At 51.6% G+C, this 23185-nt stretch overlaps 1 long non-coding RNA gene across 1 annotated transcript; it reads right to left on the bottom strand.

Annotated features, from left to right (window-relative positions):
• Positions 1-13141: 13141 nt before the first annotated feature.
• Positions 13142-22667, bottom strand: LOC117203066 (uncharacterized). The gene is made up of 2 exons (XR_004485664.2): positions 20606-22667; positions 13142-13449 (listed from the first exon to the last, which is right to left on the bottom strand). It is a non-coding gene; the product is annotated as an uncharacterized LOC117203066 (long non-coding RNA).
• Between the last annotated feature and the right edge of the window lie 518 nt (positions 22668-23185).

Here is a 23185-nt window from a genome sequence, read left to right as displayed (position 1 = left end):
CCTGCTGCATCCTCTCAGTGACGCCAGGGCCGGGCAGGGGGCGCGTTGGGACCCTCGAGGGACGTGTGTGGCGCTCGCTGCCCTGGGAGGAGCGTGGCGGCCGTGGTGGCCCCCTGCTGGGAAGATGCACCCATCTGGCAGCAGAGCTGTGTGTGATTCATGACTGGAACGGTTGACGGGTGTGGCCGCAATCTGATTCCTCTCTCACTCTTTGATTTGTGAAGTTCGAGACCGCCGTCGAGGCCGGACCACTGTGACGTCAGAGCACTGATTTAAAGCCACTTGGCCGACTGAGAGTTTGTGTCAGTGAAACATAAATCACAGTCTAATTTCTAGATCATTCGACTCTCCTCTCTATCGGCAATTTTATTTTCATTGTAAAGTCTGATTTTATGTATTTATGTGTAAGAAGGAAAAATTGAGGTTGAATGGATATATATCCCCGGTCCTGGGTTCTTGGGACTCTACCCTAAGGATGCCAGTGATTTATTTCAGCACGGCTACCCCACTTCACAAGCGGCTGGAATTTCTCTTGGCTTCCTGGGCACCCACCGTTGGGTTTTCTTTGGCGAACTTGAAATTAGGCGTCTCAGCCGAAGACAGTGTTTTCCCCATCGTAGGATCCTTCAACTTAGTAGACGCTAAAACTGCAGCACAGGGAGAGAGCTGACACCCAGGCCCTGCTCACAGCGCATCAGTTTTGCTCTAAGTGCTTGAGTATCTCCAACATTTCACACTGCAGAGACAGCAAGTCTGTCTTCGAATTTCTAGAATTCTTCCGAATGTATGGAGATGGGCGGATGGGTATAGCGTATTGAAAGCAAACGTTTGAACACAACAGGCCTGGGTTTTCAAATCTTAATTCCTCAGTTTACCAGTTGCATGCTTTGAGGAGACCACAGTTTCTATGAGGTTCTGTTTCCACACTTGTAATAGTAGGAACGTAGCTTTTAGCATTGCCGTGAGGATTGGGAATGGTTGACATAAAATACCTGTGCACAGTTGTGTCTAAATTAAAGAGAAGCAGTGGTTACTGGGAGGGTATATGGAACTTCTAAAAACTTACTAAATATAGTTGTAAAAACCTCGGAGGTTGGGATCCCATCGCATAAATTATTCAGGAAATCAAGCCACGCATCTCCAGTCCTGGCAGTGGCTCTGGAAGGGAAGGGAAGGGAAGTTACTGCTGCAGGAAGTGTCTGGAACTTTAGGAACTGTCCAGGAGGCCTGCTTGTGGACATGGCAGTGTTTCTACGGGGGAGGCCCGGGCGGTGCTGCTTCTGTTTGGAAAGCAGACTGAAGGGCCTTTGGTTATGGAAGACGGGGAGTGTGGGGATGCAGCCATAAACAGGGAGATGGAGACTGAGGGCGCACCTCTGAGGGGTGGCCTCAAGGTGGTCTCCGGTGCCCTTGATCCCCAGCGCCAGAGAGGCGGGGGCCGAGGGGCCGGACTTTTGCAAAGGAGGGTGGGGTGCTTCTCTAAAGGGTACATCTTCCTCCTGCTGGGGAGGGTCCTGCCAACCCTTCCTGGTCCTGGGCTGTGGCTCCCGGCACAGAAAGTCATTCCACACCACAGGGAGGGCCTGCTACACAAGTTAGAAGGACACAGGAGGACAGAGGTGGCTGCTGCCTGCTGGAGCCAGTGATGTGGCCAGGGTGACCGGATGTGTGCTAGGATGGGGCCCTGGTGGGACGGCGGGGTGCTGGCCGGGAGAAGGCAGCACCCGCTGTGTCCTCTGAAGACCTGGCTGCTTTATTTTTTCTTGAAAGGAAAAGCTGGCTCTGGGGGACTGGAGCTGATGGAGGTGTTCCTCGTCGCCTATGTCCAGTGGGCAGAAACGCACAGAAAGCTACAGACCCTGCAGACACTGAAAACAGGTTGTACCTCTATTTGAACAACTTTATGACAATAAATTCAACAGCTGAGGTGAAACAGACAAACTCCCTGAAAGAAACAAACCACTAAAGCTTACTCAGAAGAAAACAGAGAACCCAGGTAGTCTTATATATAAAAAATGATTGCATCTGCCGTTAAACATCTTCCCCAAATTAAAATTCCACACAGGCCCAGATGGCTTCCCTGCTGAATTCAGCCAAACGTTTAAGGAGGAATCAGTACCAATTCTTTCTACACAAACTCTTTCACAAATGGAACAGGAAAGAATGCTTCCCAACTCAGCGTATGAAGCCAGCATTGCTTTGATACCCAAACCAAAGACAGTATATGTAAAAAACTAACGGCAATATTCCTCGTGAACATAGGTGAAAAAATGGTTGACAAATTTAAGAAAATTGAATCCAATAATATTTTAAAAGAACAGTACATCACAAGAAGCAAAATTTTAGAAACACTTGAAAAAAGTCCAATGTACAGTCCTGGTAAACGGTTTCGGCAAACTAGGAAAGGAAGGGACCGTCTTCAGCCTTTAAACAGCATCAGTGAGAAACCTACAAGGAACATCACACTTAACGGTGAAAGACGGAACGCGTCCCACAGGATCAGGAGGGAGGCAGGAATGCAGGACCCCTCCACCCCGCTGTTCGACATTGTCCTGAAGGCTCTAGCCCAAACAGTGGGGAGAGGGAAAAACAACAGGCGGATCAGAAAGTAAGAAATGAAACCGTCTGTCTTCCCAGATGACATCACTGTCTACGCAGAAGACCCCAGGGGAGCTACAAAAAGAGCGGCCGGAACTAACTAGTCAGGGTAACGTCCGTGGGATGCAAGGTCAACATACAAAGCCACCTTCGTGTAGATTGAATAGCGAAAAAGTCAGAAATTAAACCGAACAAGTCTTGCCGCAAGTAGGACCCCGGCACGCGGGTCCTCCTGTAGCCTGTGGTCAGGAATGCTCTCCATTCTCAGGAAGGTGGTTAAAGGAACACGCAGGACGTGGCTGCTTGCGGCCCAAGGGCAGCCCTCGGGCCCTCACGCTCCAGCTCTCCATCATCCTGTGCTTAACACCTTAGCTCAAGCAGCGGGATTGGGGGAGGGGGCTCAGCAGGGGGAGGAGGGGGTCACTTCTGATCCGGGGGCTTCATCGTGAAGCTTGGGGACGGCCTAACTGAGGAGGGGTCCGCAAGTGGGGTCCTCCCGGACCCTCCTCTGCAGGCGTGGGGATCCCGCTGGTGTCGACCTCTGTGTGAATGGCTCCAGTCACTCAATACCCCGCCTGTCTCCTCACCCAGAGAAGAGGGGGGTGGGTTCACTCTTACGGGGAAGTGCACTGGGCCCAGCAGAACTTGGGAGCCACGTCCACGGCACCTTGTACTGACGGCGGGGGCTTGGCGTGGGAAGCAGAGCGGTCCAGATGCCCCGTGGGAAGGGACGTGTCCAGAGCTGTGAGTGTCGCTGGTGAGCTCAGAGGGTACAGGGACCTGATTTTCTCGCTGGGCTTTGGTCGAGGGCTTCTGTATGCTGTGCTGGTGGGAGGAGAATGGGGCGCAAGGGTCCGCGCACAGGGTCAGGCTCAGAAAGGCTGGCCAGCAGTGGACAGCACGGCTGGAGGCTGGCTGTCTGTGTTCCAGGAGGGCCAGGAGGCGGGTCTGCTCTCATGCCCTGACTTCTCCCTTCCTCTCGGGCAGGTTGAAGGCAAGGATGTCTGCCTGTGGGTTTGCCCTCGGGGTCCAAGGATGAGGTGCGAGGAGCGGCTGGTGCGCGTGGGGACCTCGCTAGGCGGGACTCTCCCCCGGCGCTTCTGTGCCCGGCTCTCAGGATGGTGCAGACGCCCTGCTGGCAGCCCTCCCCTCCTGCCAGCTCTCTTTCTTTATGTTGCTGGTCTTCCGCTCCCCTTCAAGGTGACTGACCGCTGGGCTCAGGGCCACAAGGTTTCACTAGGACCCTTGCTGACCCCCACCCTTAATTCTTCATTTTATCTCTGCGCTGAAAACCCCGCGAATGCAGTTTCTTCCCCTGGGCATTCGGCAGGCCCCTGAGAGGTGCTGAACAGGGCTCAGGCCTCCCCCGTCTGTCCTGTGTCCTCTCCTCTCCCTCCCGACCCCTCCTCCACGCCACCCCACCTCTCTTCGCTCCCAGACCGGAAGCTGGTGCTGTCCCAGGTGACCCCTCTCCTCCTGCCCAGCCACGGCTCTCTCCAGGCACTGGTGGCCACCAGGGCTTCTAAAGCGTGTCCACACCAAGGGGTCGTCCCTGGACGCCGGCATTTGCTGAGATCCTGGCACAGGCATCGCTCAGGTGCTGAGGAAGTCCCATCACGTGTGGCCACTGTCTCACGCCAGCTGTTGTGGTTTCCCTTGCCTTGTGGGGGACTTTTCTGGACTGCACGGTGGAGGTGTGGAGAGCTCTGGTTTCCAGGGGACTCTCTTCTCCTTCCCTGTCCTGGTGCCTCTCCCCTCCGCACCCCGTCTCAGCTTCTTCCCTGGTGGGGGGCAGAGGCCTCCTGTAGAGGTGTCAGCTGGGCCATGTCCCCTTTGGAGTCTCTAACAGAGAGTGTGTTCCTTGCCTCTTCCAGCTTCCGGCAGTGGCTGGCACTCCTTGGCTTATGGGCACGGCACCGTAGTCTTCAGGGCCAATGCCTTCAAGTCCCAATCCATCCTGTCTCCATGTCACCTTCTCTGCGTGTCTGCCTCCCTCTCCTAAGGACCCCTGTGATGGCATTTAGGCCCCATCCGGACAATCCGGGAGGATCCCTTCAGGGTCCTTGGTATGGACTGAAGGTCTGTGTCCCTCCCCAGTTCACATGTTGAAGCCCTAACCCCTGATGGGATGGTGTTGGGGGTGGGGTCTTTGGGAGGTGATTAGGGTGAGATGAGGTCATGAGGGTGGGGACCTTGTGATGGGATTGGTGCCCTTCTAAGAGGAGGAGGAGATCAGAGTTTTCGCCGTGTCTTGTGAGGACTCCACATATCACCGTGGACAACCTCCTTTACTTAGAGATGACCGACTGTAGCTATAACCACATCCACAAAGTACTTTCACAAAAACACCTACATTGACGGAACCACTGTGAGATATGATTGACACACACAAAACCAACACAGCTTATGTTCAAAACTTAGGGCTTTCCTTACCTTGTGCCCCGAAGTTGTGATGCTGGTAATATTCAAGAAAACTAGTTCCCCTCATTACACTTTTTATAGGCACTTTTTCAAAAGTTTTTGGGAAGGTAGGTACATAGACAAGGCAGGGAAGAGAACTCAGAGAGGAGACACAGGGCAGATCAGGGCTGCTGAGGCCTCCGTGCTCCCACCTGTGTCTGGGGCTTGTGGGTACACGATCGCCACGCCTGGCTTTGGGGCTGTCCTGCTCTGTTTGCCCCTGGACCCCGGGGGCGGGAGGGCCACACTCTTCCAGCCTGCTGTTTCCATCCTCCCTGGGATGTTTTCACCCTCCCTCCTTGGCACGTGTATCTCCCGAATCTAGCTTTCTAGCTCTGCTGTGTGTCTGGCAGTACAACCCAGACAGCAGGGGGGCAACTCTTTTGTTGTCACAAGATTTTGAGGGAGGAGAACATGGCACCGTAAGGGGAGAGTGCCTGCCCTGAGCCCAGGGGACAGGTGCCCTGCCCGCGCCGCCCTGTGACTGCATCCCTGGGGCTCTGAGGATTCACGCTTCTCACTGGTCCCCAGAACCCGCCCCTTCCCGCGCTGCCATTGTGGGGCTATCCCGGGAGGGGTGTCTTCTCTGCGGTTTTCTTGGGTCTCCCCTCGGTGCACCCCAACTTTTAGATGCCCCTTGCTGATGTTGCACAGAGCGCGCCCCAGGCCCCGCTGGGAAGCGGCATCCACAGCGGGGGAGACAGTGATGGCTCCAGCCCCGCGGTGCGCGCAGGTCCAGAGCTCCGACCAGGAGTCCGATGCGCCACGGGGAGTACATGGAAATGGAGAGGCTGAGAGAGGCGGGCGGGGCAGAGAGGGACCCCCACCCTAGTTCAGACTTGTCAGCCTCTCCCAGTTCAGCCAGTGCTGAAATTTCAGCTGATTCCCCCTGTCCTCTCCAAGGAACTCACGGCCTTCGGGAGGGCTCCGGTGAGTGGACGTGGGTCAGCTTTGCCCCCGCACCTTCAGTGACCAGGAACAGCCGTCTGAGACACTGCTCCAGGTCACTGGACTCATACCTTGGCAGGTAGAAACGCTCAGGTTTCCAGGCCAAACAAAGGTCATGAGACAGCAGTTTTTACAGAGGCCAAGGTGCCGGTGGGGGCGCAGGTGTCCTCCATGCCCAAGGGCACAGAGGCGGACGGCCGGGGCTGCTCCCAGACTGAAGACTTGGGATGCCAGCATTCTGGGCAGCGGGTGTCAGCAGAGGGGCTGCAGGGGGACCCTGGGCTGGGGCTTTGGGAAGCCACCTGCTCCTCTAGTACATTGGGTTACAGCCCCTGCATCTTGTTACGATGCCGCCCTTGAGCTGAGCTAATGACATTGTATCACATTGCACCACGTTGTGCCACACGGTTACATTTCTACTGCATTGTGTCACACTATCTTACTCTATTGATAGGATTGAATCCAGGATTAGACTGAGATGAGGGCTAAAATCCCTTCAAAGTAAGATCCCAAGGTTCGATGAGTTTCCTGCTTTCATGACTGAGATCTTGAAATTCCACTTCATTCTGAACTGCAGGACCTGTGTTTTATTTCTCTGAGGAAAGTAGATGTAAAAGTACTCACTGCTGAGACATCTGGCTACACGCAGCATGGCCGTGTCGCCACCGAGCTCCCCTGGCGCTACCTGCACCAGACACGACTGTTATCAAGGTGCCCGCGGCCCTCCCTCTGCACGGCTGCTTGGTCACAGAGCAGAGAGTAGGACTCCCGCCTAGAAGGTTATAACAGGCATTCGCTAAAATGTTGTCGTGTTGCGCTGTGGCGTTATTTTTAACACTTTCTCAATCCACAGTAAGGTGGACATTTACTGAGCCCTTCCCGTGTCAGCTTGTTTGCTCCCCAGGCTCACGTCCGATGGAGCAGTTGCCCCAGTCGTACGGGGAGAGGCTGAGAAGGTGCCTAGTCGGCCGTGGGTGGTGGCAAAGGGGGATTCCTGAGTTTGGCCGTGTGACTGCAGACTGTGGCCCTCCCTGCTGCCGCCTTGCCATGACTCCATGGCAGTGATTACCCCAGATGTCCCCTTCTGGAGTACGAGGGCCTCAAAGCCACAGACTGCTTCTTCCTGTACCCTGGGTCTCAGGGGACAGCTGTGGCCAAGCTCGGGGTGGACATACAGTCCTGCCTCTGAGTTCAGGGGCTGCCCCCTCCTTTCTTCCCAGGACTGACTGAGAGCTCAAGGTCAGAGCCGGGAGGAGAGACCCCTTCGTTCACTCAGTGGTCGGTCACTGTGCTGGAGCCAGCGAGCGGGTGGGGATGGGGGTCCTGCTGGCCGGATGGAGAAGGTAAGCCGTGTCCACGACCCGCTCAGCGCCGGTGAGCAGTGCCCCCAGGGCACCGGGCTGACGTGTTCAGGGAGGGAGCCCCAGCTCCGACCCAGGGCTGGATGGCCAAGGACCCCCCACCCCAGAGCAGAGCCTGGGAGGCTGGGGCCAGGGAGGTGTCAGCTTGGAAGGAAGGGAGGGAGGGAGGGAAGAAAGGAAGCAGAGAGAAGGGATTGCGAACGGCAGGATAAGCAAGGTCCTGGAAGACAGTGGAGACGGCAGAGCCGAGTCTGCTCAGTGCAAAGCGGACCTCGTCCAGAAAGGAGATTGACAGGTGGGCTGCGGGGGTGGGGCCACGGGAGACACCTCACCTGCGGCCCGGAGGCAGAGGCAGCATGTGAAGCAGCATGTGAAGCGGGAGGGGAGGGCCCTCTAGAACCTGCGGCGGAGGTACAGATGACCTCGCCGGGCGGGTGGGCTGTGTGTGACAGGAGCGGACAGCTGCGCACGGGGTGCAGGTGGCCTTGGGGGTGAGGGTCTGCAGACCTGGGCTGCGTGAATCGGGGAAGAATGATTAAGTCTTTGAAAAACAGAAAGCACGGGGAGCTAGACCTACGGAGACTTGGGAAGCCCCCGTTGCGGGATCCGTGGGGACCCCTCGGCACCGGCACTCCCACAGAACCCTCCTTCCCGCCTGTCCGCTCTCTCTGCCCCACGGGCCCCCTCCGTCCTTACCCAAGGCCCCAGGGATGAGGCCCAGCAGTCCAGCCAGCGCACTTGGGTACTGGACGCCAGGACTGGACGCTGGCAAGAGACGCTCGCCCTGGCCTCTTCCTGGGAAGATGCTCCAGCCATGTCCTGAGGTCCCTGGACTGGTGTGTCGGCTTCAGGCCTGATGGAGCATGACGCACACGTGTCCTCACGCCTTCGGGGGACAGCCTCTCTGGGTAGAAAGGGTCCCTGTTCTTGCCAAACACCGTGCTGGGGGTGTGGGGTGTAGGGAGGGGTGCCCGGGGGTCCCTGTGCGAGGGGCATTCTGGGACTTCAGTCCTAAAACTCGGAAGTCCTGGGCAGACAGGGCTCAGGTGGAGGGAGAGGCGCCTCATCAGCACCACGGGCCGTGGCGACTGGGAGACTCAGTCTCCTCGGATGCCCCGAGGAGGGGGCACAGGCTACTCTCGGTTTGGCAGCCCCAGAGCACGGCGTGTGTGTCGTCAGCATGGGCGCCCCTCAGCCCCACTGAGGAGGGAGAGGCCCCGGGGAGGTGTGCCCAGGGCCAGGGGCTGGCCAGCATGCTGTGCCCGGAGCCAGAGGTCTCCTTCTAAGGGAACCGTTTATAAGGGGCGGGGAGCAGAGGGGCTGCACCCAGCCGGGCTGACCACCCCCACCCCACCCCACCCCCCCACCCCCACCCCCCCGCCCAAAGCCAGGCCTGCCCTGGACCCTTCCCTTCTCCGAGCACCTGTGACTTCCTTTAAGATGTTAGGGTTAGGCGACCCGCGTGTCCCCGGCTCCGCCCGCGGCCCGCCCCGTCCCTTCCCCCTCGGCTGACTCTCCCCCCGCCCCCCCCCCCCGCCGCCGCCGCCGCCCCACACACACCGCCCCGTGCGTTCTCTGCACCCGCCCAGCGGTGGCGCTGTTGCCCTTGGAACCGGGGACCCCCTGTCTTCCGACTTGGGGGTCTCGTTCCAGCAGGGACGGGAGCCCGGGGCGCACGGGAGGGTGGGGACCGGCGAGGCCGGCGTCACAGGGGGAGTGGGCTTTGGGGACCGGAGCGGCCCCAGCAGGAGCGGGGGCCGGCGGACCTGCGGACCCTCCCCACCGCTTGCCGCGCAGAGCAGAGGCCTCCCGGGCTCCCTCGGGGGCGGGGGGGGGGGGGGCGGGCGGCAAGGTGGGGCAGCCCGTCGCCTCCTCTCCCCTCCCCTCCTCCGCTGTGCGGTGGTCCCGATGGTCCAGCGGGGCAGCTCCGGGTCCTGGTCCCTCAGTCCCGGCGCTTGCAGGCTGGCAGGGCCTTCCCAGCTGTGTCCCCTCCGGACGCCCAGATCTCGGGTGATGGCCGCGTCTATGACCCGCTCCTGAATTGGGGCCCTGCAGGCTGTCCTCGTGGAGCCGGCGGGCGGCGTGGGGACTGTCCCGCTGCCGGACACGTGCGAGGTCGCAGTAGCGGAGGGAGGGACGGCAGGTGGGCCGGTCCTGGTCCAGCCGGAAGGGAGGGGCCGACCGGGGAGCCCCGGGCAGCACGTGGCCCTCAGCACCGGGTCTGCGGAAGCCAACAGCCAAGCGGGCTGCTTTCAACGTGATATCTGCGGTCTTTTAAAAAGTAATTTCAGGAAATGGTTTTTTTTGGCTGCCCCGCCAGCACGCGGGATCTTAGTTCCCCGACTAGGGATGGAACTCGCGTCCCCTGCAGTGGAAGCGCCAGTCTTAACCACTGGGCCACCAGGGAAGCCCCTCGGAAGTCTTTCTTCTGCTCTTGTTAGTATTTATTCTGCTCTTTCCATTTGGCTCTCCCTCCCCAGCTCTATTGAGATATAATTCACATATAACATTAAGTTTAAGGTGTACGATGGGATGATTTGAGGCTTGTGTGTGTTGTGTAATGATTACCACAATGGGTTAACACACCCACCACCTCGCACAGTCTGTGTGGAGGGGGGAGCTTTTAAAATCTCCCCTCTTAGTAACTGTCAGATGCAGGGTAGGGTGTTGTTACTATGGTCACTGTGCTGTAGTTTTCTCCCTGGACCCGTTCATCTGATAACTGGACCCCTCCCCCCACCCCCCCGGTTTTCCACCCCTGCCGCCCACATGCTGGGTTTCGCTTGCCTATCGCCCATATTCATCATGTTCTTGTGGATTCTTTCGATCTCTTTCTTCATGCTTTTGTATTATTAAGATGTTCTCATTTGCTTAAGCCGTTATCTATTTTGCTTATTCATCCTTGTGTTTCTTCTTTATTGTTTTGTTCTACCCTGGTCCTCATTTCTGAAGTGAGGTTTTCCTCTTATTTCTAATTATATCTTAGGTACTAGGTACTCATTTCTGAGTTTCTCTAATTTTGAATGATCTTGTCCTCAAAGTTTATATTGTTCATCTGTTGCAGTCAGCTTGCTTTGAAGTCGGTAGCTTATGATTTTGATGTGTTTTTGTGCACATCTTTCTGCATGTTTTCGTTATCTGCAGGGATACTGTTCTGCTCTTTATTCTTTTTTCTTCATATAATGACTTGGCATAGGGTTCGATTTTGTGTGTGTGTGTGTGTGTGTGTGTGTGTGTGTGTGATGCGTGGGCCTCTCACTGTTGTGGCCTCTCCCGTTGCGGAGCACAGGCTCCGGACGCGCAGGCTCAGTGGCCATGGCTCACGGGCCCAGCCGCTCCCCAGCATGTGGGATCTTCCCGGACCGGGGCACGAACCTGTGTCCCCTGCATCGGCAGGTGGACTCCCAACCACTGCGCCACCAGGGAAGCCCAGGGTTAGATTTTGATCCTCTTCTGTTGCTCATTTCTTATGTGGAACTGATTTTTCTAAACTTTTAGAAGGAGGCCTGTTCAGTACAGCGTTTCTAGCTTCACAGGGGTCCTTCTCTTGTTTTCTTATGGATGAAACAAACAAACAGACACGTGGCGGCCTAAGACTTTCTGACTGTTCCCCGGCCCTTCAACTTTTCCTCTGACCTTATTTTTCCTCTGTCTCTATTGTCCTGAACATGGGGCCTCAGTGTGGCCCTGCTCTGGAAGGGAGCTCTAGGGGGGCTGGTTCCCACTTTGTTTTATTAAACTTTGTAAGCAAGAGTAGATGCTGTCTAAAATTTACTGCTTATTCCTATAGTGTTCTTTTCCAGAAACGTGTTTTGATTCTCCGTCCTGAGCCCTGTGTTAGGCTTGTAGCACTTTGTCACTGTTGGGGCTCCAGCCAGCCCCCGGCACACTCACTGATTTCCTCATCTCTGCCTTTGGGAGACGGTACTGGTGGCGTGTCTTTCCATCCCTTCCCTGTTGAGAAGGACGGTCAGAATTCTCCTTTGCTACCTGAACTCAGGCTGGGGGACCTTCATTCACAGTCGTCTGTGTGTATCCAGCAGGTCAGGAAGAGTCGGCAGGGGGTCAGCAGGTGAGCCTCATCTCCCCGGGTCCTCCACTGTGTAGTGCAGAGGCCAGCTCTCTTTGGCCGGCGAGAGAGAGCAATGGACCTGTTTCCAGCTTCCTTTCTGGAGCTGCCCTCCCCCACTGCATCGGGACCCCTCTTCCCTGCTACGTCCTGTGTACACCCGGCCCCCTCTGGTCAGCTGCTTTCCGTCTGCTGACCTGGAGCGTCGAGACCCCTTGCCTGTCCTTGGGTCATCCTTCCAAATGGGTTTTTAAGAAGGATTGTCCTCGACAATTCACAAGAACGTGTCCTCGACACTGTAACTTCCTTGAATCCGGATCGACACACTAAGCAAATTCCCGGGCACCGTTTCCTGTTTATTTACTTGTTGGATTTTCCCTTGTTTGTGTGTGCATTTTAACGTTGCATTTTCAGTTAATATATGGTGGTGATTATGTTCCTGTGTTCAAGTAGGCAATTATCCAAGTAGTTGGTTTTATGCATTCATTCATTTAAAAGATGCTCTATATTATAATTAATTGTATTGAGGAAATTCAAAGAAAGCTTAGCAAAGCTGGTAGCTGTCACACAGCCATATCTTTAGGGAAGATGCCACCTGACTTGGTGATCACTTACTGAAATAAACCATGAACTCATTCACTTGCTTTTCAGGTTGCCTTTTGTTTTTTTTAAGGAACCTTTTTGTTTGGGAATAATTTTAGATGCACAGAGAAGTTTCAAAGAGAGCACACAGCATTCTGTGCTCCCCTCCCCAAGTGTACACACAACCGCTTCACGTTGTCACAGCAAGGAGTCGACCTCGGCGCGTTACTGCTAGCAGAACTCCAGAGTTCCTTCTCACTTCACCAGTTTTTCCACTATGTCCTTTTTCTTTGGTTCCAAGATCTAATCCAGAATTACCATATTGTGTTTAGAATTGTAGTTATTTTGCATGGTGTTCTGTGAAAGCAGTGGTGACCGGTCAGGAAAGGTTTTGTAGAAGAAACCAGCCTGTCTGGGATGCTCGCTGCACACCTGTGATGCGACTCGTTGAGAACATTGGCGACCCTGCTGGTCCCCTTTGGAGGCCTGGAGCTCCTGGGGCATCACTGTGATTTTCCTTCTTAGGAGGAGAGGGTTAGTCATCCCATAAACACTAATCCCAAACCAGACGTGCCAGAGGGAATATCTCCTCTTCCAAGCTGCTTCCAGGTTTGCACTGAGGCACATGAAACCCGTGGGCCATCACCCCCGTGAGGTGTCTGCGGTGACCTCAGTGCTTCATGGGTACACGTGTGCATCCCCGCAGTCCATGCGGGGGAAGCCTTGCCCCTTTGTTAAGGACTGAGCCCTTTGGGCGTCAGCCACTCTCATCTCAGAAGGGCGGTGAGCCAGGGCTCATCCTCCCTGCACCCCAGGCCCCAAGCGTCCACCTCCAGCCTCAGTGACCAGAGCACAGGGCGGAGGGTGGGACGCACATTGGACTCACTGAGTAGAAACGGGGAAGAAGTCTTCAGCCAGTTTCTACTGATCACAAGGCAAAGGTGGCCTTTGACTCAGGACACATGATCTCGTGGGAAATTCACAAGGTAAGAATGTTACCCTGAAATCTTGTTATCTCAAGTAATATCTAACAGCAGGAAGGAATGCTGAGAGCAGGTCAGAGCAAGAAAGGGAAGTGAAGCTTGTTAAAGAAAGTAGGAGTTGGAATGATGACACGTTGCCAGCAATTTTTAATCCCTTTACTAAAAGAAAAGAAATGCAGACAATAAATAATGCCAAATGCACCCAGGCACGTAAGCGTGTGGCTCCCACTCCCGGGTGCTCACCCCTCTACCCACCAGCCGAAGTCCTGTGGGTTGAGTCCACCTCCGAGGCCTCTTCGTGAGGGGAAGAGGTCCTGGCGATGATGGCTGATGTACTTAAAGATGATGGAGTCTTGAGGACACAGTGGTTGAAACATTCATGACATGCTTTCCCGTATCTCCAAATCCATTGTTGTCAGTTGCATAATTAATGGTGACATCGCTAATTCTGGAAGAAGAGAGAGTTTGCGTAATTTGTTTATGAGGGAAAGAGCAGGCTGCTGTTTGGAGAGCCCTGATGTTCTCTGCTGAGATGATCTGTTTCCCAAATATCGGAGGACAAATCGCATTCTTTCCCAGTTTGGAAACAGAATAGGACTTAATCCTACCCGAATGTGTTCTCCCTCCCTGGGCTAGTGCAGAGACCCAGGCAGTAAAAAAAAAAAAAAAAAAAAAAAAGGGCTTCGGGGCAAATAGACCTCTGATTCCCGAGAGATGGTGAATAGCTGGGAATAAGGGGCCAGCGTGTGGCCACACGTGGGGTGAGAAATCAGCTCTCTTGCAACATTTGGGGCTCCCCCTTGGGCAAGATTAGGCTCCACACCAGCCTTGTAATGGGGCAAGAGACTCGTGTGTGGCGCGGAGAGATAGGGGCGGAGGCATCCAAGCGTGGACTGCGTGCTTAGAAAAGATGGAGAAGCTCTGAATTCTTCTGCAGTGTTGACCAATAACGTCCTGGACCTGCGCTAGAAGATTTTCTTGATTTCATGCTTGAGGTGCTAAGCACAGCATGTGGCACCAGCCCCAGAGCACCAGCCCCTGCCCAGGTCTCCAGTGCCTCGGAGGTTGAGCCGGAGGACGCTTCTGCTTTCGGGAGCCAACAGTCAGCCAGAGAAATTGAGGGGGCCACGCAATTTCATGTACTGAGTTTCTCTTAAAGTGGTAGCTCAAAACACTCATGGTGGGCTTCCCTGGTGGCGCAGTGGTTGAGAGTCCGCCTGCCGATGCAGGGGACGCGGGTTCGTGCCCCGGTCCGGGAAGAGCCCACATGCCGCGGAGCGGCTGGGCCCAAGAGCCATGGCCGCTGAGCCTGCGCGTCCGGAGCCTGTGCTCCGCAATGGGAGAGGCCACAGCAGTGAGAGGCCCGCGTACCAGAAAAAAAACCCAAAAAACCCACTCATGTTGTTTTGTCGATGTTGGGCGTCCCAGTGCTCCCTGTTCCAAGGGTCCAAGTCTGGTGGTTGGGTGCCCTGTGACAGGAGTATCAATCCCCACGTTAAAGCATTCGAAAGTGCTTTAGCAAAGAGGGCATATTATTGCCGCTAAAACAGTTAGAGCTGAATTTTACTTTGGAGTGGTTTTATTATTTTCCTTTTTCCTTTATTAACTGTTGTTAAATACTTTCTCTCTGGTTATTTTACTTTATATTTTATTTTATTATGTCCAATGCATGAAGAAGGTCACCTGAATGCCCACCACATTTTTCTTAGTTTACTCCAATGGTGTGCTTGTAAATATTCAGCAACTGGGTTTCTGGGGAGAACAACCCTGATTTGCAAGGTTTGCTGATTGCTGTGGTGTAAATACTCCCACCCAGCAGATTTCAAGCTGCCCACATGATGCCACTGAGAAGCCGGGAAGAGATGTACACATCGCCCCATCCCCTGGGAGCCAGACAAGCTGCTGGAGCTGCTCGGGCTGTCAGCCAGGTGGATGCGCCGCCCCTGAGGGGCAAACCGCCTTTGCTTTCCTATGGTTACATATAGAGCTTTGTCTCCCAAGAGAGGGCTGGTCTAGAAGGTGTGGCTGGATCGACACAGGTCAGCATCATCCTGGGGCTGGCGTGAGGAATCATTTCTATCATGTGCTAAGAGATAGCGTACATTTTCTTGGTTCATCCACCATCATTGAAGCACATTATTTTAAAAACAACATGATAGACTGTAAGGGATCTGGTGTCAGGAGTCACGCTCCCCAGGACTAAAATCCGAACTCTCCTTGACCTTGAGAACATTACAAGCAAACTCCAGCCTAAAAATGCTTTCCTCTTATGGCGTGAAGATTAAATAGGAAATACAGGCATAGCTCCTAACCCAGGGCCTGATGAGCACTCCACACTCAGGGAGAGCTAGTTTGCGCCTATAGTCTGCTCTTCCACAAGGAATTCGGGTAACTGGCTGTAGAAATCACTCAGAGACTCTAAAAAGGAGTGTGAACTCACTCTCCAGGTGCTAAGAGTCTAGCAGGGAAGTGATGGTCATTGGGGTGTCCAGAGAGAGCTCCACTGGGTGACAGGTGGGTTGGCTCAGTCAGGCGGGCTAGAGGGGGCAGCCCTCCCTCCTGCCCTCTGCCCCCTCTCCTGCTCTATCCAGGGCAGTAGGGGTCACATCCGCTGAGAAGGTGATATGTACAACGAATCGTGAAGAATGGGTGACGTTTGTCAAGCGGTGGGGGGACCATAGCTTGATAAAGAGTGAGGGTTATTTTTCAGAGAAATGTGTATATATGTATCTATAACTTACAAATGGATATAGCTTATAAATGACCACACCAAAAAATCTGTTCCCATTCCTTTAACATTTAAGTGGGCACTAAAACCTTTAGATCGGAATTCCTCAAGTTCCAAACACTAAAAAATACTGAGATAAGAAAATGGCTATTTCCCCTTTCTAAGATGTATTTTATATCACTTCAGACCCTGCGACGTACCGTAACGTGAGGTCAGGGGTAGGGGGCATCTCAGGCCCACCTCTTAAAGCCGGTAAAGAAACAGAAGCCCATTGTGTTCCAGATTTGGTCACACCAGTCCTCAGGGACACCACTGACTCTCTCTCTGCCTTTGCTGACACCTGGCTCTTCCGTGGCCCTTCTGGCGGTCGGGACTCACGTCTGAGGTTACTGTTCTCAGGCTCAGGTTTTCCCACGAATTCATTTTCATGTCTCCTCCCCAGGCTTGTTCACTGCCTCTATTTCTGTAAGACAGTTGTCCCATATCTCTTAATCCAGGCTTCTGAACAGCATCCAACATGGTGCTTGTGGTCAGAATAGCCAGGATGAGTTCTGGCTTGGTCACTTTCCATTGTAGGAATCTAGCAACAGATTATCTTATTCAAATCTCAGTTTCTTTATCCAGGAAAGAGACAGTGAAGCAAATAACAGGAAGTTTTTGTGGAAATTAAAATAAAAGTATACATTTAAAAGTGCAGTATAAATGTTAATTACTATTGATACTGTCATTTTAGACCATAAAAATAGAGGCATGAATCTCCCCTTTTTCCTGAAATTCTTCCAAACTAACTAGAGAAAAAAGTCCTTTCTCAAGCCCACTCTCATTATACTCTGACTAATCTGGAAACACGCATCTCTGTACGACAAAGCTTTATAGAAAATGCCCATAAAGAATTCAGAAATTGGAAACATTGAACATGGATTATAAAATAACAAATTAAAAACAAGCTTGGAAATACTTGCAGGGATCAGGAAATTTAAAAAAATGACACAGCTAATTTGTAAATGAATTAAATAGAACTTCCAGAAACAAAATGTTAAGAAACTGAAAAAACCTCAACAGATGAGTTTAATAGAAAGTTAATACGGCTGAAAAGAGAACCAGTGAATTGTAAAATAGTCCCCAAAGAGTCCCGAACCAGAAAGATTAAAAAAGGAAACTATAGAATAATAGATTAGTTTAACAGGATGTTTAGGAAATAACAGATTTGTTTAATCAAAGTTTCTCAAGAAGGGCTAAGAGAAAGCACGTGGAGAGATAATGGGTGGGGATTTCCCAGGATTGATTAGAAACACTGATCTAGACATTTCAGAATCTCAGTTAATCTCAAGCGACATTCAAGCATGAGGGAATTCATTCTCAGATATATCTTAATAAAACTGCAAAACAACAAAGACTGAGAAAATCTTCAAAAGAGACAGACTCATTGTGTTCATTCTTCTCTGAGTGCTTGGACATATTCATAAGAACTTTTTAAAAGTGCTTGTCTGCTAATTCCATCATTCTTGCCATTTCTTGTCAATGGACAACTTTGAGAACTGTCAGTGGTAACACAGGGCTGGCACACATTCAAGGTCTGACCAGACAGAGTAGAAAGACCTGGTTGAATGCTTGGGACTTTCCATGAAGATCCCAGAAAAGGCTCGCCTTAGTAGTAGGGCTAAACTAGATTCAGGGTGCAGGCTAACCTGTATCCAGCTTCGCCTGAAATCACCCTTCAGAGGACCAACTTGATCCATGGACAATTTACTTCCTTTTGGGAGGAAAGTCCTCAACACTCACTAAAGGAAGACAACAAGGTCCAGCCCCTCAGAGACACAGTAATCACGATGGCCAGCATGCAATCAAAATGATTAGACGTGCAAAGAGTCAGGGTCATTTGACTCATTCCTAGGAGAAGAAAACCCAGAAATGACAGGGAAGATGAAAATAGCAAAAAGGAATTTGAAAACAGCTCTTTAAAACACTTCCAAGTAGTTAAAGAAAACTGCACATCATAAATAGGGGAATAGAAACCGTAAGAAAAAATCCACATTAATATTCTGGAGCTGAAAAGCACAATACCTTAAATCACTGGATGGTAGTGATTTCTAGTAGACTGGAAACGAAAATGAAAAGTGAACTTGAAGACTGGCCTCTAAAAATTGTCCAAACTGAAGCAATAAAAGAAAAAAAAATGGCTGGAAAAAAGAGTAGCTCTTCATTGACTTCTGGCGTAATATCAAGAGGCCTAACATAAGTGTAATGGAAACATAAGAAAAAGAGGAAGGGCAGAAAACCATTTGATTAAATGATTGAAATTTCTCCAAACTTGGTGGAAAATATAAACCTACAGCACTCAAAGAAACTCAGAGAAAAAAAGAAAATCATACCAGGGCACATTTTAATCAAATTACTGACAATGAATTATAAAGAGAAAAACTTCTTAAAAGTAGCCCAAGAGAGGGGGACATATTACACGCAAAGTGACAAAGACAGAAATGATGGCCGACTTCTCATTGGAAACACTGAAGGGCAGGAGACAATGGAACACCAACTTTGAAGTGCTGATTAAAAAAAAATCATTCTAGAATTCTATATCTAGTTAAAATCTCCTTATAGAAATGAGGGAAAATAAAGCCAATTACAGCTGAGATCGGCTTTTATTACTAGCAGGATTGGTAATAAAAAATCATTATATTGTTTCCTCAAGGTAGAGAAAAATGGTAACACATTGAAACCCACATCTGAAGGAATTAAGACCCTTGAGGGATAGTAAATATACGAGTAATGAATTTTTTTCATTTTTCAATTTATTAAAACAATTATTGGCACTTTAAAGCAAAAATAATAAAAATACATGGTGTAATATGTAGCATATGTGGAAATAATCTGTATACCAACATTAAAATAAAAGGCAGGAAGGGAGAGATGAAAGTATATTGTTATAATCTTCTATATGTATACAGTGATACAATGTTTTATAAAGGTAAACCAGGATAAAAGCATATTGGAACTATAGAGCAAACACTATACAAATAAAATAAAGAGTAACCACTAAGTCAACAGAAGACATGAAATGGAACCTTAAAAAATACCAAATCCACAAGATCACAGAAAAAAGAAGCAACAAACAACAGATGGGAAAAATATAAAACTCATATCAAGAAGTCGGACTTAATCCAATTATATGAGTAACTAATTAAATTAATAAATTAACCAAACTAAACACAATGCAGATATTGTCAGACTGGATAAAATAATGCTGCCTATAAGAAACAATTTTTGAACATAAAATTAAAAGGATAGAAAATATCATATTATTTAAATACATTTATAAGCAAGCTGGAGTAGCCATATTGGGACCACAAGGGACATTTCAATAAAAAGACATGACAATCATAAATACGTATATACCTAACATATGAGTCTCAAAATACATAAACGTGAACTTACAGAAACAAGAGGAGAATAGACAAATATACAATTAGTAGAAGATTCAGCCCTATTGTCTCAGTAACTGACGGATCGTAAGCTGAGAATCAGTAAGTATATAGAAGGCTGGAACAAATTAGTGACGAAGTAGGTCTAACCGACCTCTTTAGAGCATGACGCCTTCTAACAGTAAAATCCATTCTTCCCACATCCACATGCACATTCACCAAAGTAGATTATATGCTGGGCTGTGAAACAGGTTTTGGTACATTTAAATGGATTGAAATTATACAATATATATCCTCTGACCACAAAATAAATTAGAAATCAACAAGTAGACACTGGGAAATCCTCAAATGCTTAAAAGTTAAATGACATATTTTAAACCATAGTTTCAATGAAAAAATCACAAGGAAAATTAGAAAATCTTTTGAATTGAGTGATAATGAGAAGGCAACACACCAAAATTCATGGGTTGCAGCAAAGCAGTGCTTAGAGGGACATTTTAACATTAAATACTTACATTAGAAAAAAGAAAGATTTGAAAGCAATGATCTAAGCTTCCGTCTGAAGAGTCAAGCAAAAGAAATTGAAACGTAAGTACAAGGGGGGGGATAATAATACAGAAAACAGGGAAAGTCGGTGGGGATAAAAGTTGCTTCCTGGGAAAGGTCAATAAAATGGTAAAGTGCTAGACAAATTGATCAAGAAAAAATGGGAACCACGTTTACCAGTTTCAGAAACAAAAGAGGGGCCATCGCTACAGCTCTTACATAGATTAAATTGATAATAAGGAAACATTATGAAAAATTATGACAACAAATTCAACAACTTAGATGAAACGGACACATTTATTGCAAGGCACAAATTACCGAAACTGACTCAAGGAGAAATAGAAAATCTAAATACTCACGAAGCTATGTAGAAGAAAAGAAACGGGTATGTACGTATTTTCTAGGAGTTTTTATTATTATTTATAATTTTTAGTCCTCTCCTCTTTCTTACTGTAAAAGTAATAACCTTGGCCATGATTTTCCTGCATGTGATTTTAAGATTTGTTTCAGATTTTCCCACTTGTCTGAGTCTTGACTGACACGTATGCCCCAGTTTATTAGGTCTCTAGTGATACCCTGTGAAAATTTACTGTTTCTCACCGTGTCAGATTAAACAAAAATGTTGTTCTCTCTTCCTGGTATCAGATGTCAGAGATATTAAAAATTAACTTTCATTGGTGTCCAGGAAAACGAAACAAAACCACTGGGCATCTCTAACAGTGTCTGACTTTTGCCCTGAGGGCATCGTGGTCTGTGTGAACAGCTGGGGAAGATCACAGTAGCACCCAGGACTCCTCTAACCCATTTACCATAATCCCTTAAAATCTGACAAAGACTGAGGGGTAAAGCAGGACACGTCAGAGGAACATCCTCCTGTTGACAACTGCAGGTAAAAGGACAGAGCTCACCTCTGCAGGTAATCCACCAGGTCTGCTGAAATCCAGGTGTGAGTGCACTGAACAAGCTTCCCGGGGCACTGGGCAGCACTCCTTTCACACTGAGCCTCGCAGAATTGGAAGGAAGCGCCTTGGGACATAACCACTCTGTCTGACGTTTTGCTCCGCTGTTTGCCTTTTTTCTTTACCATTTGCAAAGGTGTTTTCAGTTGATTTTATGAATCTCTGAGGAGCAGAAGGAAACCGTATGCTGCGGCTCCCTGAGGATGGAGATTTTGCACGCGGCGTTTCTGCGGGGACACGCTGGGCACTCCCCAGGAAGGGGAAACTGTCAGACTTAATTAGCAATGGCTCCTCTGAACTCTAGATGCTTCCGGGGCCTCTGTGACAAGCTTTGTCAAAGCAGGCTCTTGGCCATCACACTTCACATCCTGGGCATTCTGTTTTCCTCAAGCACTGCATACAAATGACTGAGACTAAGAGAACGTCAAACAGGCAGAAATGTGAACTGCAGTAAACAGGAAACTGTAGCAAACAGGCAGACTTTCCAGCCTCTGCGTGCCTGTGCGTGTGCATGTGTGCATGTGTGCGTGTGTGTGTGTGTGTGTGTGTGTGGTGTGTTACATGCACGTCTCAGTGCATAACTAGAAGCGAGCACTCACTTCTAGTTATAATTGTACCTAATCTACAATTAGGTGGATTGTTTTCTGTATCAGAAGAAGTCGTGGCTGTTGAGACGCAAGGGGCCCCATGCCGTGTCACCCCGTGTTCGTGCTGCCCACATGCTGCTGCCGAGGAGGTGTCCCTGCAGTGCACCCCTGAGCGCACCTGACTTCCAGAGTCACCTAGTGGAGGCAGGAGCAGGGGGTGGCATGGACCGGAGGGTCGGGGACAGCACTGTCGCTGACCAGGAAAGCTTGGCGTGGCGGCACGGGAGGTGGCGAGCGGTCAGGCCTGGAGTGGCCCCTGAGCAGGGGCTGGGGTGGGCATGGGCCGGCCTCGGGCAGCTGTTCCTTACTCTCCAGGGACCGGCGAGCTGTGTGGGGTGAGGACAGAGGGCCTGACCTCCTTGAGGGAGCGGGGTCTGCACGGAGAGAGCGGTGTGGCATCCCCAGGCTGCGGCAGGGCCATGGGCTGTGTCCCCGGGGAAGCAGACCACTGAGGGCGCGGGAGCCGCCTTCACTGCACTCAGGGTTGTGGGGAGATGCTGCCCGGGACGGTGACGCTGCCTCTGAGACCCCAGGTCTGAGGTGAAGCTGCCGGTGGCGGGCTAGGAGCTGCTCTGCCTGGAGAGCGTCTGGGGGGAGCAGGTCTTGGGCACCCCAGAGGGCTGGGCGGGGTTTGGGCACCCACGAGGGTCCTCAGGCGGCAGTCCCGCTGGTCATCTGTCCTCGCCGGGGCGGGCCCACGCCCACCCCAGCCTGACTTCCAGGTCTCTGCCTGACCCCACGCTCCGTATGCAGGGTGGAAAGCATCCCCTGCTGGCCCTTCTTTCCCCCTGGACCCAAAGCTCTCTAACCCATCAATATGTGCGTCCGGGAGGGCGCTCACGGGCGGGGAGCAGCGCTGGCTGGAAGGCCTGTGTGCTCGCAGGCGCTCTCCCGGGGGCCGGGCGGCAATGACGTTCTCCTGCCCAGTCTGGAGGTGAAGCAGCGTCTTAGCAATAATCCACCAGCAGTCTCTGCTGCTCCTTCCCTCCAGCCACACGCTGGGAGGTGAAGTTTCCGGTAGGAGCGTTTAATCAGACGCAAACAACCCGAGGCGTCCCGCCCGGGAAGCTTTCAGGGGTCCAGATTCCGGGGCTGGAGGGGCCCGGGGACCCGCACGTCTTCAGGGCTCTCCAGGTGGTGGTCATGGGCCTGTGGTTCGCGGACCCTCGATCCCAGCACCTTGTTGAGTTGTAGCGAGTTTTCTGCCCCAGGCCCGCAGTGTGGCTCATGGCACCTTCGTTGTCACACTCGGGGCGTGGGGCGGCGAGGGCAGCCCTCAAACGTTGTTGAAATCGCCAGTGTCGCCTCGCCCCCATTGTCACAGGCCCACTGCTTTGAGACTGTCGCTTAGAAAGTCCGGAACTTTGTGGAGCAAAGCCTGGCTCTGGAAGGCTGGGGTCTCGACCACAGCGGTGGCTGGAAACTCAGCCGCTCACTTGCTGTAACTGCACAGGGGCTGCGGCAGCAAACCCGGGTCCGCGCAGCCCTTGCAGCCTCTCTGGCTGAACCACTTCCTGGCTCTGGAAGGAGGCTCTCTTTCCGTGCACTCAGGGTCCTTGCCGTCCTCGACGCCCTGGAAACTTCTCTCAGAACACAGCTGACAGGTGGTTTTGCTCTGTGGGATAAGCCTGCATCCTAACTTGGAGATCCATCCAGACTGGGGTGTGGATCTGCTCCCCCAACCGCCCAGAACCAGCTGCGTCAGCATCACAGAGCCTGAAGGTGACCGGGGTGGTAACCGTGGCTCCCAGAGGTCCTCCGTCCTCCTGCCCGCTGAAGCCCCTTCCCCACCTGCCCTCAGGCACACCCGCTAGGGCGCAGCTGGGCACTGCAGGGGCCTCCCTTCTGCCCCAGGTGAAGTGCTGCCATCTTCAGGAGGACA

The sequence above is a fragment of the Orcinus orca genome, chromosome 3, assembly GCF_937001465.1.
Source record: "Orcinus orca chromosome 3, mOrcOrc1.1, whole genome shotgun sequence".
Classification (NCBI taxonomy): Eukaryota; Metazoa; Chordata; class Mammalia; order Artiodactyla; family Delphinidae; genus Orcinus; species Orcinus orca.
Note: the sequence above shows the minus strand (reverse complement) of the source record. Positions and strands in the feature narration are given on the sequence as shown.